This window comes from Ambystoma mexicanum, chromosome 4p (assembly GCF_040938575.1).
Source record: "Ambystoma mexicanum isolate Mex_15411 chromosome 4p, UKY_AmexF1_1, whole genome shotgun sequence".
Lineage (NCBI taxonomy): Eukaryota > Metazoa > Chordata > Amphibia > Caudata > Ambystomatidae > Ambystoma > Ambystoma mexicanum.
Window position 1 is genome coordinate 947,493,611 of NC_090927.1, and position 16,186 is coordinate 947,509,796.

Genomic DNA, 16,186 nt, shown 5'->3' on the forward strand with positions numbered 1-16,186 from the left:
CTTTTGGGTGCAAATGACACACACCTCAGCTTTTTCAGCAGACGCACCTGTGTGAAGGGCCACCATTAACACGATTCCCGGTTCTGGATTGCGCGCCTTGCTGTGTCTGCAGCTCTGTGATGCTGTAAAGGTTTATGTTTAAGGCTATCGATTTTATAAGGAGCGCGTACACCTGGAGGATTCACACAGCTTGCGCTGAAGGGTAATAGAGAAGGTATTTAGAAAGAGCCAGGCCCTTAGTTTTGCTAAAAGGAGGGTGGTTCCGACACACCCTGAGAGCTAGAGGAAGGGAGATCAACAGTTGAGGTGGGAGGGGGGTCAATATATAAAATGCTGGTCCACCTTTCCTTTGCCTGCGCGAACAAGTGTTCAGGTGGTCAGTGTTGCGTGTTGGTCTAGTGGCTGGAGGCGAGAGTGCGTCATGACGCCTCTCTAATAAAAGGGGCTCTGCTGGCACGCAGGAGGCTGTGCGGCAGAGCCACAGGAAGCGGCAACTCGTGTCTTTGTGTCCTCATTGGGGAGAGGTCGCCACGTGGACGTGGCCTGTTGCTGAGGTCCTACCTGGGTGCCCCAGCTGGGTAACAATCACTCCGGTGACCCGGAGGTGCCAGGGTGGTTCCTGACATCCGCACGCTGTGTGAGCGCAGTTTCCTTTGTGTGCGTCGGGTGCCAAACATCCTCTGAGGGCCGGCCCGGTGACCAGAGGCGGGTCCCACAACAGTCAGGCATGGGTTCAATTAATTAACAGATACACTTGGCTCCTTTCTTTAGAAGGCTCAGTGTGCCACGAAGAGAACTTTGATGGCTGTGCTTTTCTGAGCTCACAACCAGTGAGGGTGCCAAATTATGATGGTCATATGATATTGTTGGTGGGGGCAGTATGTGAGGAGTGGGAGCTTTTCAAATGAACTGGAGCCGCCTAATCAAGTAAGCAGGGCAGCCCAGGTACAGGTACCTTTGGTGGCAAATATTTCAGGCACCACAATTTGGAATAATGGCATTGTATCACATAGTGGGGTCCTATAGAGCAGGGTGTTCTAAAGTGCCAGCTGCCAACAGCTTTAATACTGCAAAAATAGGCTGAAAATGCATACAATTCCAATTAAAAAAATGCATTCCGCCCAGCAGCAATACAATGACGTCTTTCCGTGGCATGGCCCCTTTTTCTTCCAAAAATAGAATATTTTCACAAATTAAAATCGGCGACTTATTCACTTCATTAAGGGTCCCTTTATTTTTCTGAACTAAAACAACATGTATGTTGTAAACATAAATGTCCCAAATGTTAGTTCTACTATAAAAAAAAAAAAGTAGAACTGCATTATTTGATGCAGTGGGAAATCTAAACAGCATTCGTATTATTATCCTAACGATATATTTATTGTATTCCTTGCTCTTTGAAATAAACTCTTTGGGAGTTGTTCAAAGCATGTTTGTTTTTAATACGGTCAGACCTCAATTTCCATCTGTGAATGCTTCATGTTTGATCTTGTTCACTGCATTCACAAATGCATCCGTGATGCGGGGAACAGATCTGCAATGGCACGCTAATAATAATCATTGCAGAGAGATATCTAAATGATGACATGTACCTTTGTTCTAGCTTTGATGGAAAGGTGCTGTCTTCCCACCTCTGATTCTTGTTTGTTTGTACGGACAGAATGGATAGATCTGAATACAAAAATGAATATGTGCAAAAAACATATGCACATATAAAAATGGATCGGAAATGCACACATTTGAACACAGGTATGATATCCTGCCATTATCTACAATGTATTTCTGTACTTCTATATAGTTCTAAAAGAACTATTACACAAATGATATCACAATTCAACTATATACAATTCATAGACAGTGACATCTTAAAAGTTAAATGTTAGCTACAATGGCAGTAACTAGAATAGAAATCTGAGAGGCAAATGTTTCTTTGTGCAAATGCTACATTGACGTTTTAGAGTTGCTTTATGAAGTGTTCTGAAAATGTATCCTCTAGGATATGAAGGGGTTGGAATAGGGGAGGTTTGCTGACCCGTCAAATAGTGACATCTAGTCGAGTTTCCAGAATGACTAACAGTGCATGAAAATAATCTCCTTTCAAATTCGTGATGCCCCAAACCATTTGGTACATATGTATCACATAGCCTGGTCCGTCACTGGCTATATTACTTTCCTGTGCAGTTGGAGACAACACAGCCCGGAGAGCACTCAGTGTGCCTGGCATTCCTGAAATCCAGCTCATATTTATGCCTCATTCAATCATTTCATCAATGGGCCGGGGGGAGGATCGCTGGGGGGCACCACATTTGTCTTGGAATCAAGACATCCCAAATCAACACAGGTTTGAATCCCAGTGAAGTGTGTTCTAAACGATTAGTTAATTCATGTGTGTTGGTGGTTAGAAAGGGTCACTATGTAGTCCCCATTCCAGAAAAGCCTGTCACTTTTTGTCATACCTATCACCAACTGAGAAAGCACCTGTAATCTCTCTGACTCTCTGTCCTAGTATGCTGACCCTTCTGTTATCTGCTTTTATTTGAATTTTTAATGATAGGCTTCAGTGTTTTGTAGGTAAAGGTAGGCATGGCTCAGGGGAGGAACAGAGTCCATGCAAAGCCCATTAGATATGCTCTGGATTACTCATCCCAAAACGTGCCGTACTAATATACTATATCAGTGTATTCATGTCCACTGTTGACCTTTTTCCACAGGCCGTATTTGTGATTTTGGTCAAAATTCATGTGTTCAGTTAATCCTACTATTAACTCCTTTGAGTTTTGCTTTCTTTTGAAATTGCTGTTTTGTGACTATCGTTACACGTGCCTACCACTTTTGCCATGTGCCCCCTGCAAGGCACACATTTTGAAATGTTATATGTTTTCCTCTCATCCCCTAACACTGCCATCCTTGTGTTGAATGTCCTTGTTAAATCCTTTTATTTCTCCCGCTCATATTCACCTTTGACGTTCCGATGGAATCCAACATGTTCTGAGTCCATCCTTTCTTTTTCCTCAATAATTCCTTTTCAAGCTTCTTGCTCATTTCAAGAGTAATCTTGTTTTCCTTGATGTCCACCCACACAAAATGTTGTTTTAAGTATTTGTATGATCTTTAACTTGGACAGTCCAGGTGAAAGGTCAAGTTGGTTACAAACTATGGCAGAAGAGGCCTTCCTATTCTGTTCTATAGAACTTTTATAAAGTGCCAACTCGCCCGCGGGCCTCAGAGAGCTGTAGCCTCAGACTAGTTTTGGCAACGGAAATAGTTCTTCAATGAAACTACAACCACATCAGTTGTATTTTAAATTGAAGGCAAAGTGGACACACTTTCTCATTGATGTCAGAAATGTAAGCAAAACATGCGAACTAAGCATAACAAAACTTTCTTGTAAGTTAAGCAGCAACAATTTTGCAATGACACCAGAAATAGCATGAACGACGCCAGCAATTACATGACTGGCTTATATAAGAATTGACTTTTACTTAATTTGGGCATTCAGTGTCAGATTTGTCTTAATACAAATCGATTTTCCATTCACAAACATATTTTACATGCCATAAGTGTACAGCAATCGACATCAAGCCGGGTGTAGGACAATTTGGTTGCCATGGTATACAAAACTAACTATCTACTAAAACTGCTCAACTATGTACCAACTATCTTTTGCTCACCAAGATTGCATCTCTCTGTCTGAGCCACGGGGCTCTTTCACAATGGAGTTAGGGGTGAGGAATCAGGCTAATTTTGGTGATGTTCCCCCAACGCGGTGATACAGGTTTTACTGTATTTTTAGTTCACAAAGAACAGATGTTTTAAAAAAATGTGTTCCTTAAGGTCCGGATTGTGCTGTGGACATACAGCTTTTGAAAAGTAAATTGAGTAAGCTAAATTGCAAAGTTTATTTGGCAATTGGTGAATGAAGCTGTTGCATATACTTTAAAGTCTCTGAAAATTAAAAGAAAGGAGTTTGGTTAAAGTGAAAATACATTATTCACATGTTTATTTTAAATGTCTTCTATAGGGCTCAGGGAGTCATCTAGTCTTGTTGACATTGCCTAATGTGCTGTGTTTTAGTCGGTGGCTTGGACTGCCAATTTCCTTGAACATTTTTGCTTTTTTAAAGGTAATGGATGGTTTATTGCTAAGAACATTTTCAACATCATTGTCAAGAAGGAGAACGTTGATTTGTTTTAAGAACGTTTTATATCAATACACTATCTGAAGCCATATCTGGACATATTGAATCAATCATAAACCCTCTGGTGATGGGCACTGACAGCTTTGTACAGGACACAACACATTTCCTCCGGAAGATTCAAGAGGTAGAACATGTACACTAATGGCAACATTGGGTGTTGCATCACTTTATTCCAGCATTCCTCACAAAGAAGGAACAACTGCATGCCAGAGTATCCTGCAAAACACAGCCCCAGACACACTTCCCAAATAGGGCCATAATGGATCTCATGAGGTTCATAGTTACACACAATGCTTCAATGGAAGACATTTCCTACAGAAGATCCGAACTGCCATGGACACACAAATGGCTCTCCAGGATGCTAACATTTTCATGGCAGACCTCAAGCAGCGTGTTTACAACAATACCAGAAGCCACTAACATACACGGGCTACATCGATGACATTTTCGTGATTAGGACAGAAGGCGAATATTCCCTGTAATAATTTTATGAATCCCTAAATATCTTCCACAGCTGCATTAAGTTCAATGTGGAATACTGCATGGTGAGCATGCACTTCCAGGACACCACAATTTATGTTGGAAGCAATGGCCTCCTACAAACTGCCTTATACGGGAAACAGACAGGAACAAATACCATCAGAAGACAAGTGTTCATCCATACCACACAAAACAATCTATCATTTACAGCCAGGTCATCTGATACCAGCCAGTATGCTCCAACAGAAAGTCAATATACAACAAACTTGCCAAACTCCATGCCACCTTTCTTGCAAAAAAGACACTCAGCCAGGCAAATTGACAGGGAATTTGATCAGGCATTGAGAATGCCCAGAAAAGACCTGCTTCAATACATAGGCATGGAAACCCTAGAGAGAATACTCTTGGTCATCACATATTTTCCAGCGCTAACACAACTGAATACAATTGTTAAGGACCAACAGTCACAATTTAACAGAGATTAGGAGCTGAGTGACATCTTCAAAGAAACCCCTTTAATTGAATACAAACAACCAAACAATCTTGCAGGGCCCCTCGCCAGAAGCAGTACTAAGTATAAATGTTGTTTTAAAATAACATCAATTTCAAAGCTCAAATTAGAAATAAGGCTGTGTGACTGCAAAGAGTGGTCTTTGTAAATCTGTCATGCCACTGTCACACATGATTGCAAACAGAGGCTGACACGTGTGGCGGAGAAGAGCACAGGAAGATGGAAGTGGGGTAGGTGTGTGTGTGTGTGTGTATGTGTGTGTGTGTCTGCTTCTTTGTCTGCAGGTATGTTGAGGGGTGGTGTTTGGAGTGTGGGAAGGTGGCTGGGAAGAAGGGGTATATGTATTGGTATATGTGTTAGTGAGGGAGGGCTTAGGGATCGTTATGGGGTTAGGGTGCAGGGATAATGGTGGGTTTGGGCCGTGAACTAACCCCATTTAAGAGGTGACGGGGCAGAGGGAGGTTAAAAGTGATATTGGGCAAATATTGAAGGCTGCAAACAATCGGCCACAAAAATTGGTCTTTTTGTGTGCAGCCTTTAACATTCAGCAATATCACATAGAACCGCAGAAGCACATGCCTAACAGATCAAGAACTGAGACAACAGGAATCATACATGCGCAAGGTTAGGAGATGCAAAATCTGCCAGGACATATGCAATTAATTAGCTGCAAAAAATTCCACAGAACCAAACATTACAGAAAAAATGAAAATATAATTGGAAATCCTCCAATGTGGTATACCTCCAATGCAAAAAATAGCCACAAGGAAGGTATGTTGGGGATACTTGCAAGGAAATACATCAAAGATAAACCTGCACAGACACACCAATTTGAACCATAAAACAGGAACACCTGTAGGTCAACACTTTAGACAAGATGGGCGCACAATGCATAACCTGTCACTGATGGTACTGAACGGTGACCTCTCAAACACAATAGAAAGAAGAACATGGGAGCTCAAGTACTTGAAGATTCTCAACCTGAAGAACGCTGGTCTCAACATAGCCACAGGATTTATGTCACACTATGGCCTACTTTGAGCCTGAGACCTGTAAGGCAATCACATTGACAGTACCCGAATATCACCTGCCACTACTATATCTCACATACAACTTTTAGACACAATTTCTAGATCCCTGAATTGTTAAGGACACAGGCATCATGTATGGTCATTTTGGATGTCTGAGCAGAAATGATTGCTACCCATTATTAAAAAAGAGGCAGGCACAGCAAACAGTGGAAACTTCTCCATTGGAAGAGTGGTAAAGTATGTTTGTATTTGCCACTTTGTATGTGAGGGATTAAGACACTGTCAAATATGAGGCACAACTAGGATATTTGGACATAACACCTTGGACCCTTAGGGAATATTTCTGTATTAGTTCCACCATATGCATACGAGTAGGCTTAAGCAACATAGGTTAACCGGTTCACCACCATAGCACAGCATGGAGTCTACAGAAACGTGCAGCAACTTCTGACAATATTTTTGTCCCCGCACATGGGTACCGTGTTTTTCTTAGGTGGGGCATTACAATCACTGCAAGCAATAATGTGTCTGTGACTACCAGGAATATGCTTATACAACTTCTAATTAGAAAAACCTGAGTCTGTTTACAACGTTGGAAAATGTATACCGCTGTAGATGTGAAAAACCATAGTGCGCAGGGAAGGTGTGACAAAGCATATTCTTTTCTTTTTCAACCGGTGTGCCTTTGCATATGACATTTTAAATTTGTCTACAATACCATTACTTTTTTTTCTGGTGTGTTCCACTCTTTAGACACTACATGTTTAAATGTTTGGACACATTACACACTGCAAAACAAATGCTTGAAATGTAACTTCCTATTGAGGGAAAATGCTTCTCAGTGTTTGGAGAAAAAAAAAGAACAGACGCCTGCTCAATGTATGACCCTTCAGATAAAGGGGCCTTGTAAGGCTGCATTCCTGGCATACTTTTTTCCTGCAGCCAATTGAGTTTGAAGTGGGAGAACCCCTTGTCTTTTTCCCCCATGTGAAAGTGATGTCCAGCTCTTCTGTGTGTGTGTTTTCTTTTGTTTCCCATTTGTCTTGTAGCTATCCTATCATTAAGAGGTCTCTGGGACTTTGACAGCTTACAGAGCTACCATTTTAGCACGATATTTTGTTAGAACAATTAAAAGGTATCAACATTTGGATTTTGTATGACTCTTATGAATACTGGAGTTGCATGGCATGAGGTGATCAGCTGAACTGTAAAGGGGTCACCTTTTGATATTCTACAGCCTGGTGGGATTTTTCTGCTGGGATTGAATTGAGCTTTATTCAAAATGTCCTGCCTTCTGTCTACTTATCTTTGTATTGATATTTGAGCATTTTCAAATTTCGTAGATTCATTGCACTTTCTTTTGAATGCATGCAGTTTCCCATATGGGATATAATCTGCGCCAGCAACTAAAAGATATTAGGCCGGATTCACAAAGTGTTTCTAATGGGGAAATCGCATTGAAATAGACTTTGTTAATCAGACCCACAGAATCCACTACCAAAAGGAATACCTGCCTACACCGGCCCCCAAAGATTATTTTAAATGCTGAAAATGTAAGATATTTAATTTTGCTCTCAACAAAATGCATTTGTTTCAGTTTAGAGACTTACATTTATGAACTAACTTCATTCATTAACTATCAGAATAACATTTTGATATATGTAATTCAATATATTTGTCAAGAATCACAAATTGGAAGAAGCGTCCACTTGCTTGAAACCATTTTGAATACATTTGTGCTGCCAGACATGCACATAGCACGTTATTATTATCTCCAAAAGACTCTTCCTGGCCTCAAAAATCCCCCACCCGCATGCTGCAAAAAACCCTGTCCTTAAAAATATGCCTTCTTGAGTTGGGGATGTCCATACAGTTTGCATGGAAATCCACATGAAGGAACGGGCCTGCAATCCCTTCAGTGAAGGGTAGACCAGCCTTGCCCTGAATGTTCACGATTTCACTAAGGGAACAATGAGCAGTACATTCTACGGCAGAGGTCTGCAGCGAGTGGGTCTGCAGGTGTGTTGGACTACATCCCTAATTACCCCTCACCATTGAGCATTCTGGCTAGGGCCGATGGGTTTTGCAGTGTAAAACATCTGGAGGGCCAGATGTTGCACTGTTTTATGGCAGTATGGTTTCTATCTGAATGCATAGAGTATTTAGAAGAAACAAGAAATCTGGTTCATAAATATGTGTCTTTTCACCTCCCTCTTTGACTGACACATCTGCATGTGTGCTGAGATAGATGAATTTATTGGATTCGTTTTCTTTTGGTTAAGCATGATATTGCTATAGTTTGTGTTTCAGTGATATTACATAGTGCACTAATGCCTGATGATGCCTAGTTCTTGTTGTGTACAAAAACAAAATATACAATCAACGTAATTAAGTAACCAGAAAGATAAGGTTATAACGGATCCAGGCATGCCCTCTACATTGCCAGCGTCAGCGGGATAAGCGTGAGGGGAAATAGCTTCCTCTCATTGTTGTGTCTTCTCTTTCACCTGCCTTTCACAGATACCCTCATCACCGCTACTACCAAAAAACCTGCACAATTCCTGAATGATGTGTACCCACCTCAAGGTGCTTCCAATTACATCACCAACCTCACTCACCACTGGCTCAACATTGACAACTCTTGTCTCTTATATGATACCATCCCCAATGCCCTCAAAACTGGACAAATATTACCCCTCCTCAACAAAACATCTCTAAATCCCTCACCCCCCGAACATTATCACCCCATCACTATCCTGCCATACCTTATCTGAATCATGGAATGCTTCATCACTACGCAACTGCAAGTATACATGACTACAAAGTACCTTGTCAACCCCTTCCAATCTGGCTTTAGACCTGGACGCAGCACTGAGAAGACTACATTGCATATCCTCGGTGACCACCACAACATCACTGACAAAGGACACACAGTACTACTCATACCCCTGGACCACTCTGCCATACTTCCTAACCTATCTGCAGTCTTCGACACCATCAGACACACCAGCCTACTCAACATCCTATCCCACAGGGTGAAACTCTCTGGTATCGTCCTCGACTGGTTCACCACCTTCATTATTGACAGGACACACGTTGTCTTCATGTAACATTTTTGATCTGAGTAGGGGGTGCAGAGAGGTTGTTAGACCTGTGTGACCATGTCACTCTTAGGTTTTAGGATTGTATTTCATTGAGTGGGAAGTGATCAGCTATAATGTGGAGATCCTAGCGCACAACCTTATGCTAGATTTTGTATATGACGATCTGACCCCACCAAGATCAGGGTTCTGCAAGGCTCCTCCAAGTCTCTACTCATCTTCAACATATATGTGGAACCCATTGGAAATACATTTAGCAAACACAACATATTTTCACCAATACACAGATGACACACTCACATACTTCCAAATAGCTTCCCCCTCACAACTACACATCTTCGAAAGATGTCTCTCCACCATCACCATCTGGGTGACCACCCAATTCCTCAACCCTTCTAAAATGGAACACTTTCGCATCCGCCGCCAAAAAAACAGATCCGCGCTCACCTCCTGGTCCAAAGAACCCACCATGGATGCATCACACATATCCCTCTCCACACTTGTCAAATCCCTTGGATTCACCATCACTCCCACCTACACACCACATAAGTTAGGTCACCAAAACATGCAATCTACAACTACATCTCCTACAAAAGACCGGACACATCCATCCTCCAGATGACATCCACACCACAGTCCAAGCACTGGTGGTTCTGTCTAAACAGTACTTTGGCAATGCTCTCCACATTGGACTTCCCAGCAGCACCCTTACCTCACCCACAAGCCATACACAATGAAGCAGCTAGACTCATCCTCCACCTACCAAAACGAAAATACATCTTATCACCCCAGCTCTTGCCCAGCTCCTGTGGCCCCCCAACTTCAAAGAATTGCATTCAAAGGACTCTGAATTGTTTTCAAAGCCATCCACCACCAAACCCTCATCTTACATTCACAACAAATCCAAACCTATCACCCACACAAACACCAGACAAGCAGATTGGCATTTCTTACACACTCTGCAAACTAATGCCTAACTCTCCACACTTCCACACGTCCTATGACATCTGCCCAAATACACAGTCTCGCTCTGCCCAGATTCAAACTGCAAAAAGAATATGGGACTCACCCAATGTAGGGCCTGATGCCAATATAATTAAGGTCGCTTTGTCTCACTGTATATTACTGAACTGCCTTAATTTATGCTGACATTTTGCGAATTTGGCTCATATCTGTACTTTTCTGTAAACAGGTTTAGCTAGTTGACTTATATTGACGTGTAACTGTAAGTGTAACTGTAATATGTAAGACTATGCGCCCGGGTGCCTGCTGGCCTGGCGCGCTCCACAAATAAAGGAAATGCAAATACAAATAATGCACAAAAAAGCAAGCATTTACTCACTGGGCACCCAGCACATGGAACTCCCGACCTCTTCACGATGCACCTTCCACCTCCATTTTCATAAAGAACCTCAAAACATAACTGTTTTCCCACGCATAACCCTGCTCCTCCGCGTTCCCTGATACCACGTGTCTACCCTAACATTTCCATCCTTTCCTGAAAACATTCTGCAACGTCTGCTTCATCTCCCACCTATTTAAACCGTGAACCTTGTAAGGCACTCGAGACCCTCTGGGTAGAGCCAGCCGTGTCGTAATTGTACATAAAATAAATGAATGCAAAATGTCTTGGCAGTGGGCACGTCTCTCGCTCTTTACAGATGTCATTGCTGTTGACAAAGGTAGGGACTGCTACCCAGCAGGGCACAAAGTTAAAACATTTTTTTTCTTTTATCTTCAAACTTCTGCATAGGTTTGTCTTTGCTGGTGCCTTAGAAACGTGAATAAAACATCCTTAGCCAGCATGGAAGGAAAGCGCGCGTAAACTAAATGATTGTATGTTTGTGCTAGAGCCCTATGAGGCCTGCGGAAATGGAATTCTATGCTTTAAAAGTTATTATTCTACTCTTTCAAAGGTTCGTTTTTCGTGTGTGTTTAAGACATCTGTTTTTTTAAAAAAAACATGTTTGGATCAACTGATTTTTAAATAAATTTAGATATACAATCTTAGACTCTCAAAAGCACCAAATTAAGCTGCACCTATATTGATGTCAAAACTTCCCATCATTAACCATTTTTAGTAACTAGGGCTGAATTCACAAGGACATTATTAGGAGTAGGTCTGACCTACCCTTCACTTGCACCTGAGAGGGCTCTTAAATTCACAAAAGAAGTCCGATGTAGTCAGGCGTAAGTCAGAGTTCCTCAGGGTAACCTCTTTTGTGATTCGAATTGCCCTCTCCAGGTGTAAGTCAAGGGTAAGTCAGACTTGCACCTCGTAATGTCTTTGTGAATGAAACTCTTTATCTCCTCCTGCTATCTCCCATGGATGATCAGGCATGTGCACACACTGTATCCCCCCCATTGACTAAGATTGGCCTGCGACTGGTGTTTGTTGCTATGGTAACTGGGTTCAGCGGAGCAACATAACGATGTCTGTTGTGCCACTTCAGAGCGCGCTGGGACCTGGGACCATGCTGCATGCTGCGTGCTCAATCAAACGTGCGCTCTGTATAGGTTTCTGTAAAGAGGACTGCTTTCAGTTGGCTTCTGACCAGTTCCAGGGATTTCTTATTAACCTTTTGTATAGGAGGGAAAAGGAAGCGCGGTCGCACCGCACGGGTGAGAGAGCGTCAAAGCTGCTTTCCAAAGACCGAAGGCATAGCTTTCCTCCTGGAGTGACTGTGCAGTCATGGTGTGCACGTCACAGACAATGCCATCTTCAGACATATTTCTGACAATAATACTTGCAAACGCATATGTTTGGTACCTGGTTGCTGTTGGTGAGCGTGTCCGATTTTCAGAAATGGGAGTGAATGCTAGGCTGCCCAAAAAAAGCCTTGATTGAGCATAAATAGTAGAAAATTAGTATTGTGGGATGATGCTAATTGTAGGCGTCATGTCCTAAAAAGAAATGCGGGGAATGAATAGCATACCAATTGAATGAGGTGTCACCAGAAATTAGTATATCAAGGTGCCCTCTCTTAAAAAGTGGGGGACTCTGTCCACCCGCGTCTACCCTCGACTTGGGGCTCGGCTAATTGCTACTTTTAAGGGCTGGGATATGACCCATATCACAGCTTTGCTTCTACAGTCTTCATGTTTAAAAAAATAAAATAATTCTATCCTCAATGGGGGAATGTTTAAATAATCACTGCAGGTCTTACAACAGAGCCGGAAAAGCAGGGGTCACGTCCTAAAAATAAATGGGGGGACTCTTTAACAGACCTATTGAATGAAGCATAACCAGAAATTAGCATATCAAGGTGCCCGCTGAAGAAAGTGGGGGACTCCGTCCACCCATGTGTACCCTCGACTTGAGCCCTGCAGCGAAGCCCATTAGATGCCCCTCCTTTGTACAGGTCTTGTGTGCAGATCTGCCTATAAATCACGGAATGTGCATGGAATTAGACCTTACAGACTTCAGCTGTGGGCTACATGGGTCAATCAATGCATGGCTGCCCCATGAGTGATTGGTCACACTGCATCAATGGTCGTTAACAAGGAATAAGGGCATTTATCAGCTGGTAGCTGACTTGCGGCTCTCGGTCTATCAGAATCTGTGCAGGCTCACCAGGTGGCATGCTCTTATACAGGGAAATGTGGCTGCTCTCATAAGACAGTATGTTGAAAATAAGGACATGTTCCTGGTCTGGGAACATTAACAAAAGGCTGCCAAAGGATGTCTGCCAACAAAATCCAGGGAGCCACAAAAAAGTCCCCTTTCTATGTCTCGCTGAAGAATGCCATGCGGAAAAGACCCGGACAGAGAGGGGCACAAGTGATGCCGGATGAAGAGATGTTGACCTGCTAAGAAGAGTGAGGCAAGGGATTATTGTCCAAAACTAATGGTAAGCGTACACTAGGAGAAATGGGGGGAGCATTCAATGGGGTGGGGCACCAGAGGGGCAGGAGTGAAGTGGGTGTTGGAGGCAGTGCGCTCAAGAGGTTCTTCAGACTTAGGGCTGGCTTAGGAATTGGGCTGCAAATCAGATTTTAGTCTGCATTCCAGGAACAAAGTGCAGGCTGCAGCCGGCATACCACACGTTAGTGGGTGATACATCTATATTAGTTCCGACCAGTTCATGATTGACATTTTATTCTCCGGCGCTCACCCCTGAACCCTGCAGAGTTTCTAGCATCTTAACCACTTGAGCACCAGCGTGCATAGTTACTTCCCAATTTCCATAGGACATGATTGAGGGCCCACCCTCAAACTTCTGACATTGGGCATCATTACGAGTTTGCCTGTGTGGATACAATGGTACAGGTAAGCTTGCCGGTACCGTTGTATCCGGACCGGCATGAGTTGTGCTCGCGGGTGCCTTTCATTCCGCCCGGTCTGACCTGTGAAAGGCACCCGCGAGCACAGCATGTCGGATGCACAGGCACTGTTTATAACAGTTCTTGTGCATCCGGCTTCCCCATTCGCAGGGGCTCAAATGGGAACGGGGAAGAATTTTTTCCAGCACCCAGGAATGGGCAACTCCGGCGGCAGCCATGCCTGTGTCCCGCCAGGGTTGTAATGAGGCCCATTGTCTCTGTTGACGATGTTGCACCAGGCCCACATACAGTAAAACAGAATAGAGTTTATTTGCAGCACATATCACACATCCTTTTTAGGCCAGACAGCTTCACCCTTCCTACAATCCATGCGCGTTCATGCCCAACGATGTATGGGTACTTGAGTTTCTATTGAAGTAGCAATAATGTACGGTTGCCCGCCGCTTCCCTACAAGACTACCAACAAAGGACTCTATGTATTTTAAGCCAATAATAATTAGTCTGCAATAAGTGCTAAATGCGAAGCGGAACACAACTGGGAGGCAGTGGAGTGGATTAAAAAGCCCTTTCTCGTGTGAGCGTGGTGCGCCCTGGAATAATGGCGCACAGCTTGCAGGGCTGCACAGGTTTGCTAGTGATGCCTTTGTGACAACACTCCTGCAAGGCAGCCATTTATCGCGCAGGCTCCTGCTCTATGGTTTTTACGCAGTCACAGCTGGGGCTCGCGTCCCGAGGTGAGGTGCCAGGCCGCACTCCTGTAAATGCACAGACGGGGGCCAATTACTAGCCAGTGGAAGACGGAAAAACACATTGCAATGTCTGCCAGGGGCATTTGGGGGGGGGGCAGTTCAGCCTTATCATTGTGCAGAGGGGCGTCCAATGAGTGAGGTGAGGTGAAGAGAGAGATGGCGGCACAGTGATGATGAAAAGCTGTGAGCGAAATGGAAGGCAACTGAAAACATTCAACACGTTGTTCTGTGAGAGAAGAACTATGACTTTCCAGGCATCCATGGCCGACAAGCATTTTCGTTTTAAATTTCCATTGTCGAGCATTCATTGCGAATGATGGTCTTTACGGCTCCTCAGCAGACAGCGTGTACTGTGACATCTACTGGCATTCACTAATGCACTCCTCAGCCCCCCCCCCCTTCCTGGTGTGGTGAGGATATGTGAAAACCCCAACTTTCCTTTCAAAATGGAGGCATCTCTCTCAAGAGCTCTCTGTTGTGTCTACACTTCGACCTCAAACCTCTTTCTCACACACAGTAGTCCTTCCTTCCTTTCTCTGTTTTTCTGCAACCCTCTCTCGTTTCTATTAGCGATCCAGTTACTCTCTCTCTTTCTCTCCTCTAGCCCCCATGTTTCTTTCGCCCTGTCCTTTGTCTCTCTCAAGCGCACTTGCGTGATTGATATTTGTCTCTATAGCCGAATGATAAAAAGATTAATCACAGCCCTCATCTCAAGTGGCACTCTCTATAAAGTAATTACACTGTATGATGTATTGCACTTCATACCCAGGCAGACTCTTCTATAAAAATGGATATCGTCTGTAGGTTTCTAGTGCCACATGCTTAAGCATTTGGAATAGTGCTGACAACAGAGTTCTTGGTTCCTAGGAGACAGACAGTTCACAAGGAAATTACCTAGTAGGAACTGCACTCAGTGATAGCAGCAGGGATCTGATGTCACTGGTACTAACCAGCCCATAACCCTTTTTCTTACAACCTTGGCCTCTACTGAGGAAAACTCCCTTCTGGCTGTCAGTGCATGGGAGAAGACCAGGCAATGTGGCAGAAACAGCCATTTTGAGAACTTGCAGTCATTTTGAGAAGATGGCTCGAAAGGTACCTGGCCAGGTCGCTTTCTTTTCCAAAAGACATATGATTGGCCGTCAAAAGTAGAAAGCACTAAACAGAAAAGAAAGGTGTTTCTTCCATTCAGAGTGTCTTCCTTGACCTTCTTATATGATCATCTGATCATTTTAGAATGCTTCTGTGAGACCAGAAAAGTGGATGGATTTTCCTCCAGAAGGGGAATCCTCCATGGCAGCCACCAACAGTGTGGGTTACCGCTATCTACCCTGTGAAGCCGGAAGGCAGAGCCAGGCAGAAGTATACGCATTCTCATCATTCTGCACCCAAAGGGAACATGCGCAGTTGCTATAGATAGAACCTTCTGCTAAAGTAAAGTGCGTTTCAAGGTCCTAGTTCGCAGGGCAGGTCCCTCCCTGAGAAATTGTTTGTCGTCCAGCGACAGGTCTCAGTAGATAATCCAGTCCAGGTTTTTTTTCATCTGCATTCCAGGTCATCTGGTCCTGGATTTATAATGGATGAACATACTATACATACCAGATTACACACAACAGGACTGGAAAGGATGATGTACTTGAACCTGATGGAAAACGTGACATTTCTACCACACTTGGCATTCCAATGACACCAACTGAATGCCGCCTCTTATGGAGGTAGTGCTTGGACCATATTTGCCTACACAGTTAAGAGGCTGCATTCATCCTGCCCAGTTCGTCATTGGCGTAGCCATCAAGTCGTTGCTTCTGGGAGTTTAGTGTGGGGCGAATCAA

The 16,186-nt window shown here is 43.5% G+C and overlaps 1 protein-coding gene across 1 annotated transcript in view; it reads right to left on the minus strand.

Moving 5' to 3' along the window:
* The window catches only part of GRIK2 (glutamate ionotropic receptor kainate type subunit 2), a 2,093,351-nt gene that overhangs the window by 740,837 nt on the left and 1,336,328 nt on the right, over positions 1 to 16,186 (minus strand). The window lies entirely within an intron of this gene.